This window comes from Marmota monax, unplaced genomic scaffold, assembly GCF_021218885.2.
Source record: "Marmota monax isolate L192 unplaced genomic scaffold, Marmota_monax_Labrador192_F-V1.1 WCK01_AAM20220418_F8-fsc00134, whole genome shotgun sequence".
Taxonomy (NCBI): Eukaryota; Metazoa; Chordata; class Mammalia; order Rodentia; family Sciuridae; genus Marmota; species Marmota monax.
Genome location: NW_026692281.1, coordinates 3,688,298 through 3,705,734, shown reverse-complemented (window position 1 = coordinate 3,705,734; position 17,437 = coordinate 3,688,298). Strand labels below are relative to the sequence as shown.

Genomic DNA, 17,437 nt, shown 5'->3' with positions numbered 1-17,437 from the left:
CTCTTGCTGAATGAATTGAGGGTGGATTTGGGCACACCTTCACCATTCTGGAAGAAAGTTGACGATTCAGTGTTACCTTTCGCTCCCTGCTTATGCAGAGACTCATGATCAGCCATAAGTTTTATATTAGGAGTTTCTTAGTGTTCATTAAGTATACACAAATACCTGAACATATGCATAGTTTTCTAGATTCCCAGTAATATGTTGGAGTATTTCAAAACTCACTATGAGTATCTCATTACACATATTTTCTGGACTACTTAGACTAACCTTTTATTTGACCCAGCTAGCCATGCACAGTGGTCCCTACCTATAATCCTAGTGCTTCAGAAGGTTGAGGCGGAAGAATCAAAAGTTTGAGGCCTGCCTGGAAAATTTAGGTAGACCTTGTCTCTCAATGAAATAAAAATTTCTTGGGATGTGGCTCAGTGATAAACCCTGGTTTTAATCTACAGTACCAAAAAGCAAAAATCCTTTGACCCAACTTGTATCACTGCCTTGGGTAGCTGCAACATTAAAACAATTGTCACTAAAAGACTTTAATGAATGCTTTGGGGATAATTTTGACTACTGAGCCAAAACTCTAAATCAGGGCCAATAATCACAAGCCCTATGGATAGAGCTTTTCTTGGAAACTTTCTGACAGATCAATTTTCTAAGACTGGGCACTCCAAACCCAGTCTTTATATTGCTTACTTTCATAGCATCCATGGATGAAAAACTATTTGCTTTCAAGACTGCATGGAGACCATGATGTGACTTACATGCTCTGGCAAATGGAGAGGTCTGATCAAATAAGAATGTTAAAATCCTTTTTGCTTATAGTACCTTAATCCACAGAAGAGTGTGTAGAACATTGCCAAGAACTGATTTTTATTTACTCTAAAATACGATCAACTACCTGGACTATTCAATTAAGACCAACTGCAACAAAGAAAGGGCCAGAGTTACACATGATAATTATATGAACAAGAGCATTCACCCAACAATTCTGATGTGTTCACAGAAATGTAACATCTCATTGAATATGCAAACTAATCCTTCTCTCCTCCACCAAGTCCACTGACCAGTCCATAAGAACTTTGATCTAGGGCTGGGGTTGTGGCTCAGCGGTAGAGCACTCGCTTAGCATGTGCAAGGCTCTGGATTCGGTCCTCAACACCACATAAAAATAAATAAATAAATAAATAAATAAATAAAATATATTAGTAAAAAAATATAAAAAACCTTTGAACTATATGTGCTATGTGAGTGAAATTGGGGGATGAAATGTTCTTTTGGTAAATATGAAATATTGTTTCCATGAGAAATTCAACATATACTTTCTTTGTTGCCATTTGGCAAAATGAAATATAAAATTTAATTTTTATTTGGTAAACTGGATGATGAAGGTGGTAGAAGCCAAGGGCAGAAGTATCGGTCTTCAAATATGGAAGACTGCCACATAGAAGAGTGTGTTCATGGTTTATATATAGATTAAGGTGGTAGAATAAATAGGACTCAGAACAAGATACCAAAAAATTTCACTTTAGATTAAGAATATAGTTTTCTCCCACACTGATGTACCCACATTGCAATGTGGTGTAGCAAGGAATGAGACCTCCTTGGCTGCTGCATAAGGGTTGTGTGTAGGTTTTCAGAGAAAGATAAGACAATTGTTCTGAATTCAAGATTCTGTGCTACTATGTTCATTGAGCACCTAACAACATCTACAGGTATATTTTCCTTTTCCATTAAAGTTTTAAATTTGCTTCCAGGAGATTATTTTGGGATAAATGTGAAATAGAGACATAAATAAACCTTGATCATTTCTCAGAGACCATTTTCTATTTCTAGCATTATTTCATTGAGATTCTTTTGACTTGGGCACCCAGTCTAGTTGAAGCCTCACGTGCCCACCTGCAGGCCCAAGCCCATTCTCAGGTCTGAGCCAGTCTTCACCAGGGTAGTAACTCAATCAAAAGTTTCTACATATTAAGGAATAAAACTTGTAATTAAGATGTATTGCCAAGCAGAGTGCTGCCAAGGGCAGTAGTGAATAATAGCCAACATTAATTAAGCACCTACCTCAGGCCACACATTTTTTTCTAAGAATCTTAAATGGATTCCTCAAAACACTATTTTCACATTTTACAAAAGAAGAAAATTATGCTTAAGAGAAATTATTGGCTTACTCAAGGTCACGCAACCAATAAGTAGAAGATCCAAGATTCAAACTCAGATCAACCTAACTACAAATTGCCCTTATCCCCATATTTATGCTACCTTAACACATGCAACTCAAAACACCTACATGGCCTCTAGGTGGCACCACTCCTCTTCACTGAGGTAACAGCAAAGCTTGGTGACTGGTCTCTAGTCTGGGCAATGCTAAAATCTAGATGATGTTGGGGAACTATGTATTTTAAGCTTTTTCAGGCAACACAAAGCTGAGAGATTTTTCAACAACACTTTGCTGCCCAGAAGAGCAACAGCAGTTGTCCTTGATTTGAGTTTCTTCGGGCAGTATTAAGGAAGGGCAAGACACAAGGAAAGCCAATGGTATTGATAATCTAAATGTTGAAACAATAGAATAAGAGGTTCACGCTTTGGAAAGAAGGCAGGACAAGGTGAATGGACTAGGAGAGTGTCCCAGGCTGAGACTTCTGTGAGATCTAGGGGTAGGTTGGCAGAAGAGACTGAGAAAGAAAAGAGGAAAACTAGGAAACATGGTAGAAGTATTGCAGAAAGACAAAGCTGGAATATGGACTATGACTAAAATTCATAGTCCACCAACATCATCTAGGTTTTTAGCTTTGCCCAGTTAGTCTCTAGTCACCTTACTTTCCTGTTACCTCAGTGAAGAGGAGTGGTGCCACCTAGAGGCCATGTAGGTGCTTTGAGTTGCATGTGTTAAGGTAGCATAAATATGGGGAGAAGAGCAATCTGCAGTTAGATTGATCTGAGTTTGAATAAGATTTCAGAGGTAGAGCCCTTTGGGCTTTGGACAGATACAGGTATTGTGGGCTGAGATGGAGCAGAAATGAAAGTTGAACAGGCTTTGATTTGAAAATGGAGGGAACGATTAGGCCTTAGCAGTGATGACTATCCTATTCCTGGGAGTTGTTAATTCTCGAACTTCCTTGGTTGGGTTGGATATTTCAAAAAAAATAATTGACTGGTGTGTGGATCCCTTACATACCATGGCATATAGCAACAATTGCCAGAGGCTTCCATTGCTCATGTTGATATGTTGGGGACAGGGCCACTTGGGGATGCTTCAGAGATGAGGGACTCAATAAGAAAACATCTGGCTGTTTAGAAGAATCAGAAGACATAGGACATTAGGAACCTGATATAAGTTGGAACTCAAGAAGAGACCTTGATTCCACCCCTTCCTCTGTTACCTCATACAAGTCCCTTTTCCTTCGGGGTTCAATATTCCCATTAAAAGAAGGACAAGTAGGAGGAAATGCCTCTAAGTATCTTTCTATCTCTAAATTCTTAGGCTCAAATATAACAGAGTCAGTTTTGTAATAAACCTGTTCTAATGTCTGATAAGTTATTAAAGAGACTTGATGAGATCATGCAAGAATTCCTGAATTACTTTTGAAGCTTTAAGCTTACAAAAAACAACAGCTGAATTTCTTCATATTAAAGATGGTCAAATTGTTGGCTAACATAATACAGGCTTCCAAGATCCCCATGCTGGTTGAGCATCATAATATTCTGATTCCCAGACAAAACCAAATTTGTTTTTCCTACTTCTCATTCTCCTCCAACCCTGAACTTCAGCAAAAGAATGATGAATGTGTCTAAACTGGCATTTATAAGATGGATTAAATAAATGCATCATGAATCCTCATCAATCTTCAAGTAATTACCCTTCATATGGCATTCTAGCATAGCCTTAGATCCCCAACCCCACTCATCACCTCCCCCATGCTGATGCTGATCATGATTCATCTTCAGAATGCTTTTCAAATAGGAATTTAGATAGTTTCCAGAGCTAAGTGCTGGTGTACATGGGGAGATGTTTTAAGGCATGACTCAGAATTAACCTTGATGTATACCAGCTTCTATACTCCTGCCAATAATTGCCAAAACATAGAGTCAGAGAGGGGAAGGATTGAGAGCCATAGGTCATTTCCATCCAAAGCTGTACCACTGTTTGGCTGTTGCAGTGCTTGGCATGATGTGATTGGGAGGCAGGGCAAGGAAAGGTGAAAGGAACAGGTGTTTGATTGCCCTTCCTCAAAATGTAGGGTCAAGGCTGGCTCCCCCAGTCTAGAAACCTGGTGACTATGGCCAAAATTGCATTCAAAGATGCTGCAACCTCTAGAACATAGAGAACTGAAGCATCAGATCAGGATGAGAACTGGGTTCCCATCACTGACTCAATTATCCCCAACCCTAAGGCACAGAAAGAATAAGAGGTAGGATCAACCTGGGTGTAGTGGCACATGTAATGGGTGTAGTGGACACAATATCTTTATTTTACATTTATGTGGTTCTGAGGATCGAGCCCAGTGCCTCACACATGCCAGGCCAGCACTCCACCACTGAGCCACAACCCCAGCCCTGAAAATGATTTTTTTAAAGAAATAAGTGTTAGGATGGCCTAGGGGCTTGTAATAAATAGCCTTGATGAATGTGTCCACCTTTCAAAATGGAGTACTCCTATCTCCAACCTAAACATGCCCTTCTCTGATAAGGTCTAGCCCATGGCCTTCTTGAATTTGTTGGTGAAGGAATGTAATATATTCTTAAGTGTTGTAGAGATGACAAGTGGCTTTTCACAGGCTTTCATTTGGCTCATAATCCTTTACTGCACCAGACATTGGATCTGTCTGTGGTGCTGGTGAAAGTCCAGACCACTTCCATTCTGCTTTCCAGTTCTCCATTTCTGTTTGATTTGGGTGAACACAGGGCTAAAAGTTGAGGATGGGCTCTAGGCAGGCCAGATAGAGCAGCTAGCTATAAATGGCAGATAAATGAATCTTCCTAGACAGTGGCAGCTGGAAACACTTTGTTTCTTTCGTAATTGTTTTCCAGTGTTTTGCATGGCTCATAAAAATGGGCTCTATAGGGAGACTATCTTCCCCAATGCCTGTGTACTGAGTTTTGCACTATTCCTCTGTAAACTCCAATGAGTCTTTTTTTAAAAAAAAAAATATGTATTCTTAAGTTTTAGGTGGACACAATATCTTTATTTGACATTTATGTGGTGCTGAGGATCAAACCCAGTGCCTCATGCATGCTAGGGGAGCACTCTACCACTGAGCCACAACCCCACCCCCACTCCAATGAGTTTTATATGAATTTTTAAAGGTTTTCGGCTCAAACAACTTCTATCAGGCTGATAGTAGTATGCTATGGGGTAGGGTAGCAGCAGAGGTAAATGTTATCAGGGTAGAATGAAGAACAGTGGCCAATTATGTGCATGGGTCCAGCATTAGTAAGGTAGATAGACCAAGCTTATTGTCAGTAACACGTTTAGCAGCTGAAGTTCTCTCTTTCTAGGCCCTGACTATTCCTGGGTTGTGGTTGATAGATTAGAAACATATAGAGGCAGAAGGAAATGAGCAGTAATTTGTATTATAACATCATTGCTAAATCCTATTTTGAACTTCAGAAGAACTTAAGCTCTGTTGTGAAGTTTATGATAATTCTGTCCAGAAGCACTTCCACATTGAAAATCAGATGATAGCTTTTTGTGGGAAGCTGGTTTTGCAATCAAGTTTTGCTGTCTGATTTCTTAGATTTGAGTCTCAACTGTGCAACTTACTGCATGACCTTGGACAAGAAACTCAATCACTTGGTGATTCCATTTTCTGTAAAATGGGAATAATAGCACTACATTTTTGGAATGCTATGAGGGTTAAAATGAATATTATGTGAAGCACATAGTTCAGTGCTTTAACTGCTCACTCAATAAGAAAAGCTGTGATATTTTATCTCATGCAGATCTGTGTTTACCCCCAATAGGTGTAACAGAGGGAAACATACTGGAAAGCATCAGACCAAATGCAGGGATATCAAAATTCCTAGCAACTCCTATTTTTAAGTAGATGTAACTTTTTTTAACTAACAAAGTAACATTAGGCAGAAGGAGTGTACCTCTCTGTGCACTTCTCTCTTGGAAATACGTAAGCAGCCATTTGGGGACCCCCTGAGTTTGCTCTTCATTTCGCTTAGGTGTTTCCAACTATGACAATTTATACCTTGCCTTTTTTTTTTTTTTTTTAATAAACATAAGTACCTGCCTGCTGTGAAGTTAGTTCTTCTTCTTTCTGAATGGAACCTAGACGCCTCCTGGTGGGCAGTGTGGTTAAGTGATCAATGTCTTGAGTCAGAGTTACCAATGGGACCTGGAGACCAGAAGCAATGTTTCAGTGCCTTTGGTGATGGTGGAGCTATTTAGGATTTCAGGCATAAAGAGCCAGGACTGTAGTGAAGTGTGGAAGAAAAAGGAGAAGTTATAACTGCCACTGCACTGGATGTGGAGAGTTCTGTGGGAAGAGGTCTGCAACAAGTGCTCTTCTTCATCAACGGGGGAAGCATCCGCCCAGATGGCAGAATGAGTGAGTCAGGGCCAGACCTCAAACTGCCTGTCTGGAGCCCCCAGCATGCTATGACATGAGTTAGAAACAATAGGTGGCAGCTACTCTTAACACTACCAGAAAAAATAAGAAAGTTCACAGCACAGCTGGGTCCGAAAGTATAGTAAGATTATCCACCATTCCAGTTTGCCTAAAATTAAAGTGTTTCCCAATATGGAGGAATTTCCACTTTAAAACCAGGGCAGTCCTAGGAAAACTGGGGCAAGTTGGTCACCCTAAGTGGGAGTGCAGATTTATCACCCTCTCTTCATTATTTACTACCTGGTGCTCTGTCAATTCCACTGGGGTCAGTGAAAATTATGCTGATTATTTAAGAAGTCAGATTATAAAGTGTCTTACATGCTACAGAGCAAACCAATGATGTTAGGCAGCAGAACAATATTACCATACATATATTTCATTCCTCAATATTTTGTTATGAACTATTATGAAATTACAATAAAATCTAGCAAATTATATAGGTAACACCCATATGTCCCCACCTAGATGCTGCAATTAGCATTTTGCAGGATTTTTTTTTTATCACATATCTGTCCTGTTACAGGGCATCAGTCTGCTGCAAAACTGAGGCTGCCACAGAGGCCTACCTCTTCACACTGATTCTTGTGATCATTCCAGAAAGTTTTCACACATCACACACTGTTTAGCAGTCAAGAAAGACATCAGACTTTCAAGGCCCCACTGAGCATGACAACTCTAGGTCACTTTGGCCCATGTGTCCAGTTCTAATTGGAACATGTTATTACATATTTTATGGTTAGGGGAAGCTATCCTTATATTCCTGAGTTCTGGGCTTTGGTCTGTGAAAGGGTCACAAAAGTCCTCCACCACCCCATCCTTGCTTTCAAGATAACTTGTGTACTTTTTATTAATATTTCAGGCTTGTGTTTCTTCTCCAGATAAGTTAGTTTGCTGAGGATTGTAATATATCCTATTGATTTAAGTCAGGTAGGACTGCAGGTAAATTGCTTTTTTGTATGTGAATTTTTTTTGGGGGGGTACTGGGGATTTAACCTAAGGGTGCTTTACCAGAGTCACATCCACACCCCTTTTTAAACTTTTATTTTGAGACAGGGTCTCACTTAATTTGCTTAGGACTTTGATAAGTTGCTGATACTGGCTTTGAATTTTGATCCTCTGCCTAAGTCTTCTGAGGCCCAGCTTAAAGAATTATTCATTTAAACTCATGTTCTCACTGCTTGTGTTTGTCTGTTCACTATTACTTCTATCCATCCATAAATGCACCTAAGAATTGATGCATTTCAAAATAAGTTGCACACAACCGTACATTCCATCCCTAAATACAGATATCATTAATATCAATATGTATATTAACATAAGCATTAATATTGTTTATAGGTTTTTCTTTTGAAAAAATTTACATACAATTCAATTTATAAATCTTAAGGGTATTAACCTCTAAATTTTGGCATTGGAATACACTCATTTAACCCAAATCCTATCAAGATATAGAACAGGGCTAGGGTTGTAGCTCAGTGGGAGAGTGCTTGCCTAGCACATGTAAAGCACTGGGTTTGATCCTCAGCACCACATAAAAATAAATAAATAAATAAAGGTATATTTAAAAGAGAATTTTAAGAAAGGTATAGAGCACCAGCACTGTACAGAAAAGAGTTAACATGGTCAGTCTGACTTCATTCCTTTGATAGGACTGCTTAAAAATTGAGCCTTGAATGGCATCTAGGAATTTGAATTTTTGGAGGGTTCCCATCATTCCGTGGTGAGAATGGATCACTCTGCCTAGATTGTTTGTGCAAATAATATGGTTTATGCTCATACTTACTTTTGTCTGAGGAGTATGACATTTAGGTACATGCTAGGCAAAGGGTGGCTACATGACAAGTTCCCAATTTTAAAAAAAATCCTCATACTGAGTCTCTAATAAGCTTCTGGTCAACAAGATTTTTACAGTGTTGTCATAGATCATTGCTGGGGAATTAATTGTGTCCCAATTGTGATTCTACTGAGAGAGAATTCTTGGGAGCTTACTCCTGGTTTCCTCTAGACTTCACCTTATTTACTTTCTATTTGCTGATTTTATCCTTTTCCTTTAACTGTAACAAATCATAATCACAATTATGACTGCATTCCTAGTTTTGTGAGCCTTTCTACAAATCACCTAATGTAGGGTGAATTCCCATGTTAACAGATTAGAATTCCCAACACAAACACCTTGCCAAATTTTTTCCCATTGCACTTGCCTTTTAATCCTCATTTCTCATCCTCCAGAAACAAATATTGTGCTAATTCATTCACCATATATTACTTTTGCCTCTTTCTATAATGTCATATAAATAGAATCATACAGTATGTACTCTTGTGTCTTGACTTCTTTCAGTCAGCATGTTTTCTGAGATTCATCCATGTTCTCTCAAGCATCAATAGTTTGTTCCTCTTTACTGATGAATAGTGTTCTAGGATACAAATAAGCCATATTTTCTTTATCCATTCTTCTATTGATGAGCACCTGAGCGGTTTCCAGATTGAGAATTTTATGAATAAAACTGTTATGAACATATAAATATTTTAATGGAAATGTGTAAAAACATATTTCTTTACTTAAATATATATATATATATATATATATATATATATATATATATATATATATATACATATATATATCTAGCGGGGTCATACTACTGGGCTGTAGTGCTGGATCAAAGTGTAGATGACTATTTTATTTTAAAGGAAACTATTATATCTTTTTACAAAGATTTAAAGATTTTACAGTGTATATTTGTTGCTCCACATTTCCACCAATATTTGGCATCATAATTCATTTTATTTATTCTGATTAGTTATACATGACAGCAAAATGCACTTCAATTCATAGAACACAAATGGAGCACAATTTCTCACTTCTCTGGTTGTACACAAAGTAGAGTCACACCATTTGTGCAATCATACGTGTACCTAGGGTAATGATGACATCTCAAGCCACCACCTTTTTATAATTTATGTTAATATTATTCATTCTAGTGGGTGTGTATTGGCTTGCATAATCTAGTTTTATTTACAAAAGTCAAATGTACTTATTAAAAATAAAAACAATTCAGGGATGGGGGTGTTAGCTTATTGGTAGAGCACTTGCCTCGAATGTACAAGGCCCTCATTTCCATTCCCCATACCACAAAAATTAATCAAATTAATAAAACCTAAACAATTTATAAGTTTAAAGTATAGTAAACATTTTTTCAGCTCCAATTTCTCCCACATACCACTAACCCCAATCCCACTGCCCACAGGGGGCCTCTGGGAGTAGTTGGCCATTCATTCCTCCAGGCCTTTCTTTGAAGGGAAGTTCCTGCCCCAGCATCAAGGGGCTCCCAGAGTTCTGTGGGGGAATAACTGTCTCTCTCCATGCCTCAGCTAGGCCTCAGCTTCCCTACCTACAATAGCTAATCCAGAAAACTTCTTTATGGGGAGACTCCTTGGGAGAAGTACTTTGGCTCCTAGCAATTGATTATATTGTAGAAGTCACAGTTCCCAATTAGCAAAAGTACTTCTGCCATAACTATCTCATTTAAACCTCAGAGAAAACAATAACATCACTAAGGAACTAGGAATGAATTCTAGAATTGGCAAGCCTGCATTCCTCCTCCTTAATGCTACAGGCCAGAAATGCTCTAATCCATGACTGTAACTCTGTCCCTTGTTGAACTTAAAGAGGAAGACTTTAGGTCTCAGTCTGGAATAAGCCTTCTCAGTCATCCTAGGCATAGTATTTCTTCTTTCCTTTTCCCCAGGAGCCTTTTTTCTCCCTCCTGAATTTTAACTGAATCTGTCCCTCTCACACCATCCCTAATGCAATGCCTTAGTTCAAGACACTTTTGCCTTTTGCCTTGTCTATTACAGTAGGCACTCAGAGGATCAATCTTCCTCAGGCTCTCCCTCATGTCAATTATCCACATTGTTATGAGAAAATCTTCTGAAATAAACCAAACTCTTTTATTTTACATGAGTACTATGTGTTTTGTCTGATCCTTGACCTTTGATATTCACTGTTCCTTTAGCCTGGAAAGTCATTTATTCTCTAGTACGACGTGTCCAATTTTCCCCCCAGTATTCAAGCTGTTACCTCCTTGAATTTATCTCTAATTTCCCAGTCTTTCTGCCCACATTGGGAAAAAACCCTTCATTTGAAGAATTTTGTATCATTCTCTGAAAACATCATTCTCTACCTGATAGAACAAAATGGTTCAGAAAAAAGATTCTGAAGTTTGGCAGACCTGAATTCAAATCCTAATCCCAACATTCATAAGGTGCAGGGTCAAAGAAACTACTTAAGCTATTTGAGCTTTAATTTCCTAAATAATTAAGATGGGAGATAATAAGAGTAATCTCTGTTCCCATAAATCTCTTGTGAAGATTCTATGAGGAAATTTATGTAAAGTACTAGGCACATTGCAAGTGCTCAATAAATTCCAGCTGTTGTTATTCTCCTATTTGTTTATAGCCCAAGGAGGACACAGATCAGACATGGCAGTGATTATTGTCAAGAAGCTGTTGAAACCAGAGGATGGGGTGGTAGATAATATCTCTTAGAGACTTTATTGTAAAATTCAAAGAGAGAAGAGCTGAGGAACCACATGGAACTTCAGGTAGCAAGCAAAAACACAATAATTCACAAAAGAGAATACAAAAGATGGCTATAGCCAGAAATGGTGGCATATACCTGTAATTCTAGTGACTTGGGAGGCTAAGGCAGAAGGATCACAAGTTCAAGTCCAGCTGCAGCAACTTAAAGAAACCTTCAGCAATTTAGTGAAACCCTGTCTTGAAATAAAACATAAAAAGGGATGGGAGTGTTAGTCAGTGGTAAAACATCCCTGGGTTCAATCTCCAGTAACAAAAAAGAGAGTGGGGTGTGTATTCCAGAAGGTACATCAGGATGTGGAATCAATATGAAGCATTGTGAGAAGCCAGGGAAATGCAACAATACAGAGTGTTAATGATACAAGAGGCAAAGAAAGATCAATTAGGGTCAACTCAGGTCCACTAATTTTAACAGGGTGAAAATTAGTTGAGGTCTCTCAGAGAGTCCCCATGGATCAGGAAGCAGAGTAAACTAAAGTGGTAAGAAAAGAAATGAGGAAGACAGAGGGCTCAGACTATCCAGATGTCTATGTGTAAGTTTGGCTGAAAGAGGAGAAGGGTAGAACATGAGAGAAAGTATTAAGAGGGATTTTTTAATTATTATTCCTTCCATTCTCTTTCCCTTTCTCCTTCTTTTTAGTTGTATTTTTTTCCCAAAAGATAAGAACTAATGGAGCTTGTTAATAAGAAGAGAAGCAGCCAAGGCACAGGTTTGTGTTGGGGAAGAGAAGGATAGATGATGGAATGAGTAGGGCCTGAGGAGGAGAAAGTTGATCCAGAACAAGGTAGAGGGATTGGCCTTGTCTGGTCGAGATACCAGAGAGAAGAGTATGTGTGGATATAGGGAAGTTTGTCCCATATCTTTTACCCTCCAGAGCTCAGCAGGGCAGGAGGTGGATTGCACATGACATCTGGCAGGTCTCCAGGAAGTGACAAAGTAAAGAAGACAGAAAAATTGTGGAGAAACAAGCTGCAGGAATAGGGATATTTTATGTATCATATGAATTTCTTGATGTAAAAATGATAAAGCCTGGGCTGGGGATGTGGCTCACGTGGTAACGTGCTCATCTGGCATGCGCCGGGCACTGGGTTCGATCCTCAGCACCACATAAAAATAAAATAAAGATGTTGTGTCCACCGAAAACTAAAAAATAAATATTAAAAAATCTCAATATCTCTCTCTCTCTCTCTCTCTCTCTCTCTCTCTCTCTCTCTCTCTCTCTCTCTCTCTCTAAAATAAAAAAAAAAAAGATAAAGCCTGATATTGGAACTGGGGAATGAGGGATGTGAGGATATAAAAAGCCAATTCTGTGTGAAGACAGATGTGTGTGTTGGTGTTGGTGTGTGTGTGTGTGTGTGTGTGCGCACGCGTGCGCACGCACACGCCTGTGTGTCTGTGCATGAGCATGTGCACAAGTGTGCACATATGGCTGGATTGGTAAGGCATGCACTACAAACTGGCAACCGTTAATTAAGTTGAATTAGTTCTAGTTGTTCCCTTTCTGAAATGGTGTCGCTTCCTTTTAATTGGTTAGTACCAGGACAGCTGGAAAGAAGCAAGCCTGAGATTGAATGATTAATGGTGCCCCCTCCTACCTCCTCCTGTCTATCCTCCTCCCCACTTTCAGCCTAATTTAGGTGAAATCTCCCTAGTAAATGATCTTTGCCAGTTCTCACATTCCTATCTCCAGCTTCAATTAGAGACCCCAGCTGCAAGCCAGATGAAAAACTATTTATTAGGAGGGAGGGAGCCTGTTTGGGGTGTTCTGGAAAGCTGTGTTTTCAGTTTCAACAACTCAGTAACTCCCAATGGAGACTGCCTAAGCAATTGGAGATATAAGCTGGGTTCTCAGGGAACTCAGCTCTTAGTACAGAATAAAGGCAGACAAGCAGAGAAATTGCCAAAATTGTGCCTGCCAAGATGGCAAAGGCTAGCCTGAACTTTATGTAGAAAGGAATCACTTCCAGAGGCTTTTTATTGAAATGTAACTTTGCTTCTGTCTCAATTTTCCTCCTCTCTTCATTGACTCGGAGCAAAACAAAATTCACACTCATGCCTTCACAAGAAAGGAATGGGATGTTACCAAGGATCTACTTGTTACCAGGTTCTGTTTTAGGTACTTTTGGAGCATATTAATCACACAGAACCAAGACATTTGACTTCTCCCAACCTCAATTTTCTTGTCTCTAAGTTGATAACACATAATTTTGCTCAGAAGATTTTACTCATTTAGTTTCTTAATCAAACACTCAATAATGCTTTCTATGTTCACTTTACAAGTGGCAATTCATTTAATCACCATAACAATCCAGCCAAATAAATTCTGTTATCTCCATTTTATAGATAGTAACACTGAGGTTTCAGGAAGTCAAGTGAGTTCACTAAAGGTTATGTTAGCAAATCACATTGCTAAGATTTGAATTCAGACCACCTTGCTTTAGTATCCATGTTCTTAGCAACTAAGCTGTGAAGTATAATTAAACACCTAGTGCAGTATTGCTACATTATGAGCACCTAATGAATGGTGACTCTCCTTCATTTTTTAAAATTTCACTGAAATTCCTACTGCAGTCTCCATTTTTATAATTAAGAAAACTGGAGCTCAAAGAAGTTTAATAACCTACTCAAGAATGCATTGTTAGTAAATAAGGGATCTACAATTTGAACCGAGGAATAATTGGCTTCTGTGTGTATCATTTCCCTCCACTAGGCAGTATAGGGACCACTGAAGTGCACATGGGTGTAAACCACTGATAGGAGACACTTGATTAAGAATGATCTTCCCTCATGTGTAACTAAAAAGAACAAATAAAAAATTGTTAAAAAAGAATGATTTCCCTTCCCAGCCGCTTACTGGACAGAGGGGCTTCCACTTAGTTACCAAGAAGGCCGTGAACCTTTTAACAGATTTGGTGGCTAGAAGAAGCAGTCTCAAAATTTCCACAATCTTCAGGAATCCCAGCTATCAACTTTCCCTCTATGGGAGGCCCTACACAGGAACAGCCTAGTACCTATTGTACCTTCTAACTTTTTTGAACATTTGGAGTTCTAAATAAACCTTTACCACCACCTCCATCATCATTATCATCATCTTTGGATTCTCAGAAAGCCAATCATCTTCTTCATAGCTACCATTTATTCAATTCTTTTCAGCTGCTATTCTAGGAACTTCCCATGTATTAGCTCATTTCATCCTCAAAACAATGTTATCAAGAAAGGACTTACTATTCCTGCTTCATGTGTTAAGAAATGGAGGCCCACAAGGATAAGTAACCAAAGGCATGTGGCCCTGAACTAATAGCCTTACTGGAGTTCACCCTGGGATATGCTGATCATTATAAAATATTATTAATTATTATGGGAAAGCTAAAGGCACAACAGAACAGGAAACTGGATTTTAAGAGCCAAACTGCTAAAATTACATAACTTTCCCTGTGGAGTGAGCTCTTACATTCAACATAATAGTAAGAACTCTCTGGCACCACAAAGCATTCTTACAATTCATTGCTCCTGGGTCAAGCTTCTGAAAAGAAGTTTCCAGACTAGATTATGATTCCCAGATTGGAAGGCAAAAATGGTAGTTGTGGATTTACTCTGAACTTACTATATGACCTTATGCAAGTAATTTCCCTTCTCTGGGCCTCATCTTTAAAAGGTAGATAATAATAAATATTCTACTAACAGTACAGTGTTGTCGATGTGAGTAAATGGGAATGTTGAAGAAGGTGTTTTAAGTGTCAAGTATATTACCAATATAAATGATGACTTTTCTTAGTCCTGCTCCCCTCCTATTCCTTTTATTTGCCCCCATCCCCTTTATCTCATTTCACTCTATTTTGTTCCTTTAATTCCCTTCTTTACTTTCCTATAATCAGGTTTTGGGCTTACCTGCAGTATTGCACCTAGGTAGACAAAAAGGTACCCAGTTTAGGGGCAAAGAGACTTGAGTCTGAACTGGCTTTCCCCTTCCAAGTATTTTGCTGGGCAATTATTTGACCCTTTTTGAATCTGTTTTATCATCTGTAAAAAAATGAAGATTGTGATGATTAATATAGATTGTTTATTGATTGGATTAAGGAGACTTTGGGGTGAGCTGATAGGATGTTTTCAGATATTATTGACATGTGGAACAGTAAACTGAGAGGGGTAGCCCCACCCTAAGTGTGGGGCAGTGCAGCTCAATGAACTGGGAGCATGGTAATAAGGAGGGCAGAGGAAGGAGAAGCAAGAGCACATGCAAATGCTGTTTTTGCTCTCAGATGGGTGCTTGGCTTGCTGCTTCAAACACCTGAGGACATCACACACCAGCTCCTTCATTCTTCCAAAATGGACTCTCACTGAAAGACTCTCCAGGGAGTTTCCCAGACATCCTCCAGTCCTAGAATTGGGCTGCATCATTGATCCCTTTTCTTCTGAGGCTCCAGCTTTTTGAACTGAACAGCTACTTTTTCCTCCAGCTCTCCAGTCTGCAGAAGGCCATTGTGGGACAATCCAGCTGCTGATACTTTAAGTCAATCTAGTAAATCACCTTTTATAATCATATATAAACAGAACCTTTTGGTTCTTTTCCTCTAGAGAACCCTGAATAATATGGACACTGCATTACCATCCTTGCAAAGTTGTAGGCAGAAAATGTGGTAGATTGCCTTCAAATGTAAAACTAATTCTTCCCATCTTTAACATGCATGCAGCTCCTTCCATTAAAAGGAGAAGTCTTTTTCCCCCCACTTTTCCCACCTCTTAAATCTGAGCTGGCCCTGTGACAGTTTGTTCAATATGGTACTATTGCAGTACTGTTGCTATATGACTTCTGGTTTTATGCCAAAAGAATTGCCTTGCAGCTTTGGGTTTCACCTTCTTAGAAGCCAGCTGCCTGGTGAAATGTGTCATTACTCTACTGGATAGAGAAGCCATATGGAGAAAGAAAGACCCTGAAGGATAAAAAACAAGAAAAAGAGGATAGGCTTCCAGCCTACAGCTATTCCAGCTGAGGGGCCAGATGACAGTATAGTCATCTAGGATCCTCCGGCCCCAGCCAAGCTGTCTGAAGAGTGCATGGAATAGAAGTTCATCACTCTCAGCCAATCCTGCTCAAAACATAGAGCCATAAGCAAATAAATGTTGGTTGTTTTAAGCCAGTACATTTTGGGGTACTTTGTTTCACAAAATATAAAATAAATGAGAGAGTAGTGCCCGTCCAAGTGGTGCTCACCAAGGCCTATACTGAGTAAGATGTATCCTCATTTACACAGATGAGTACCCTCCCTTTGCCCAGTGAGCCTGGGCTGTCTAGAAAACAGGGATATGGCTGAACAAACCCTGAGGTGATGGAGTAATGTCAAGAAAGATGAATAATATTTATTTTGACTGCTCATCTGATCTACCTGATCTCAGAAGCACAGGGAATAAAAGGAAATTAACATTTATTGAGTACTTATTATATACCTGACATAGCTCATAACAGCCCTCTAAAGTAGGTGCTATCATTTTCCCTATTTCCAAATGAGGGCAATGAGATACAGAGTGGTTTTTGTCAGTATTTAGGCTGTCTGGGAAGCACTGAGACAGTGTAATAATAGGGTAGTAAAGGAAACCCTTGGGAGCAATATTCACATAAGAGAAAAGACATGGGGATGAAATTGGAGATGCTAAACTGTGATGCAGTCATAATGGACCCCTCAGCAACCCCTTTGAGGATCTCTAAAGCTTGGATGCCCCTTAATTCTTTATTGTGTCCCTATAGGGGATCCGGACTTTACACCCCTGCATCAGACACTAGATAGTTAATCCCTGATTTCAGGTTGAGAGTTGTTCCAATCATTTTCATCATCAAGCCATTCCCAAAAGGAGAAATGTTTAAAGAGAAAAAAAAATGATAATGGAGAAGTAGAAAAAATAAGCACTGGAATCAGACAAATCTGGTTTCAAATCTTGAAATGTCCTCTTAATAGCTAAAGTTATTTAACATTTCTGGGGTTCAGTTTACTTTTTTGGAAAATTACAATAAGAATACTTAGCTTAGGGGTGGGGCTGGGGCTCAGTGGTAGAGCGTTCACCTGGCACATGTGAGGCTTTGGGTTCAATCCTCAGCACCACAGAAAAATAAAATAAAAATGTATATGTCCATATATAACTAATATATATATATATATATATATATATATATATATATATGTATGTATATACATATATATGTATATATACATATATGTGT

At 38.9% G+C, this 17,437-nt stretch overlaps 1 long non-coding RNA gene across 1 annotated transcript in view; it reads left to right on the top strand.

Moving 5' to 3' along the window:
- The window catches only part of LOC131424053 (uncharacterized), a 108,532-nt gene that overhangs the window by 64,728 nt on the left and 26,367 nt on the right, over positions 1-17,437 (top strand). The window lies entirely within an intron of this gene.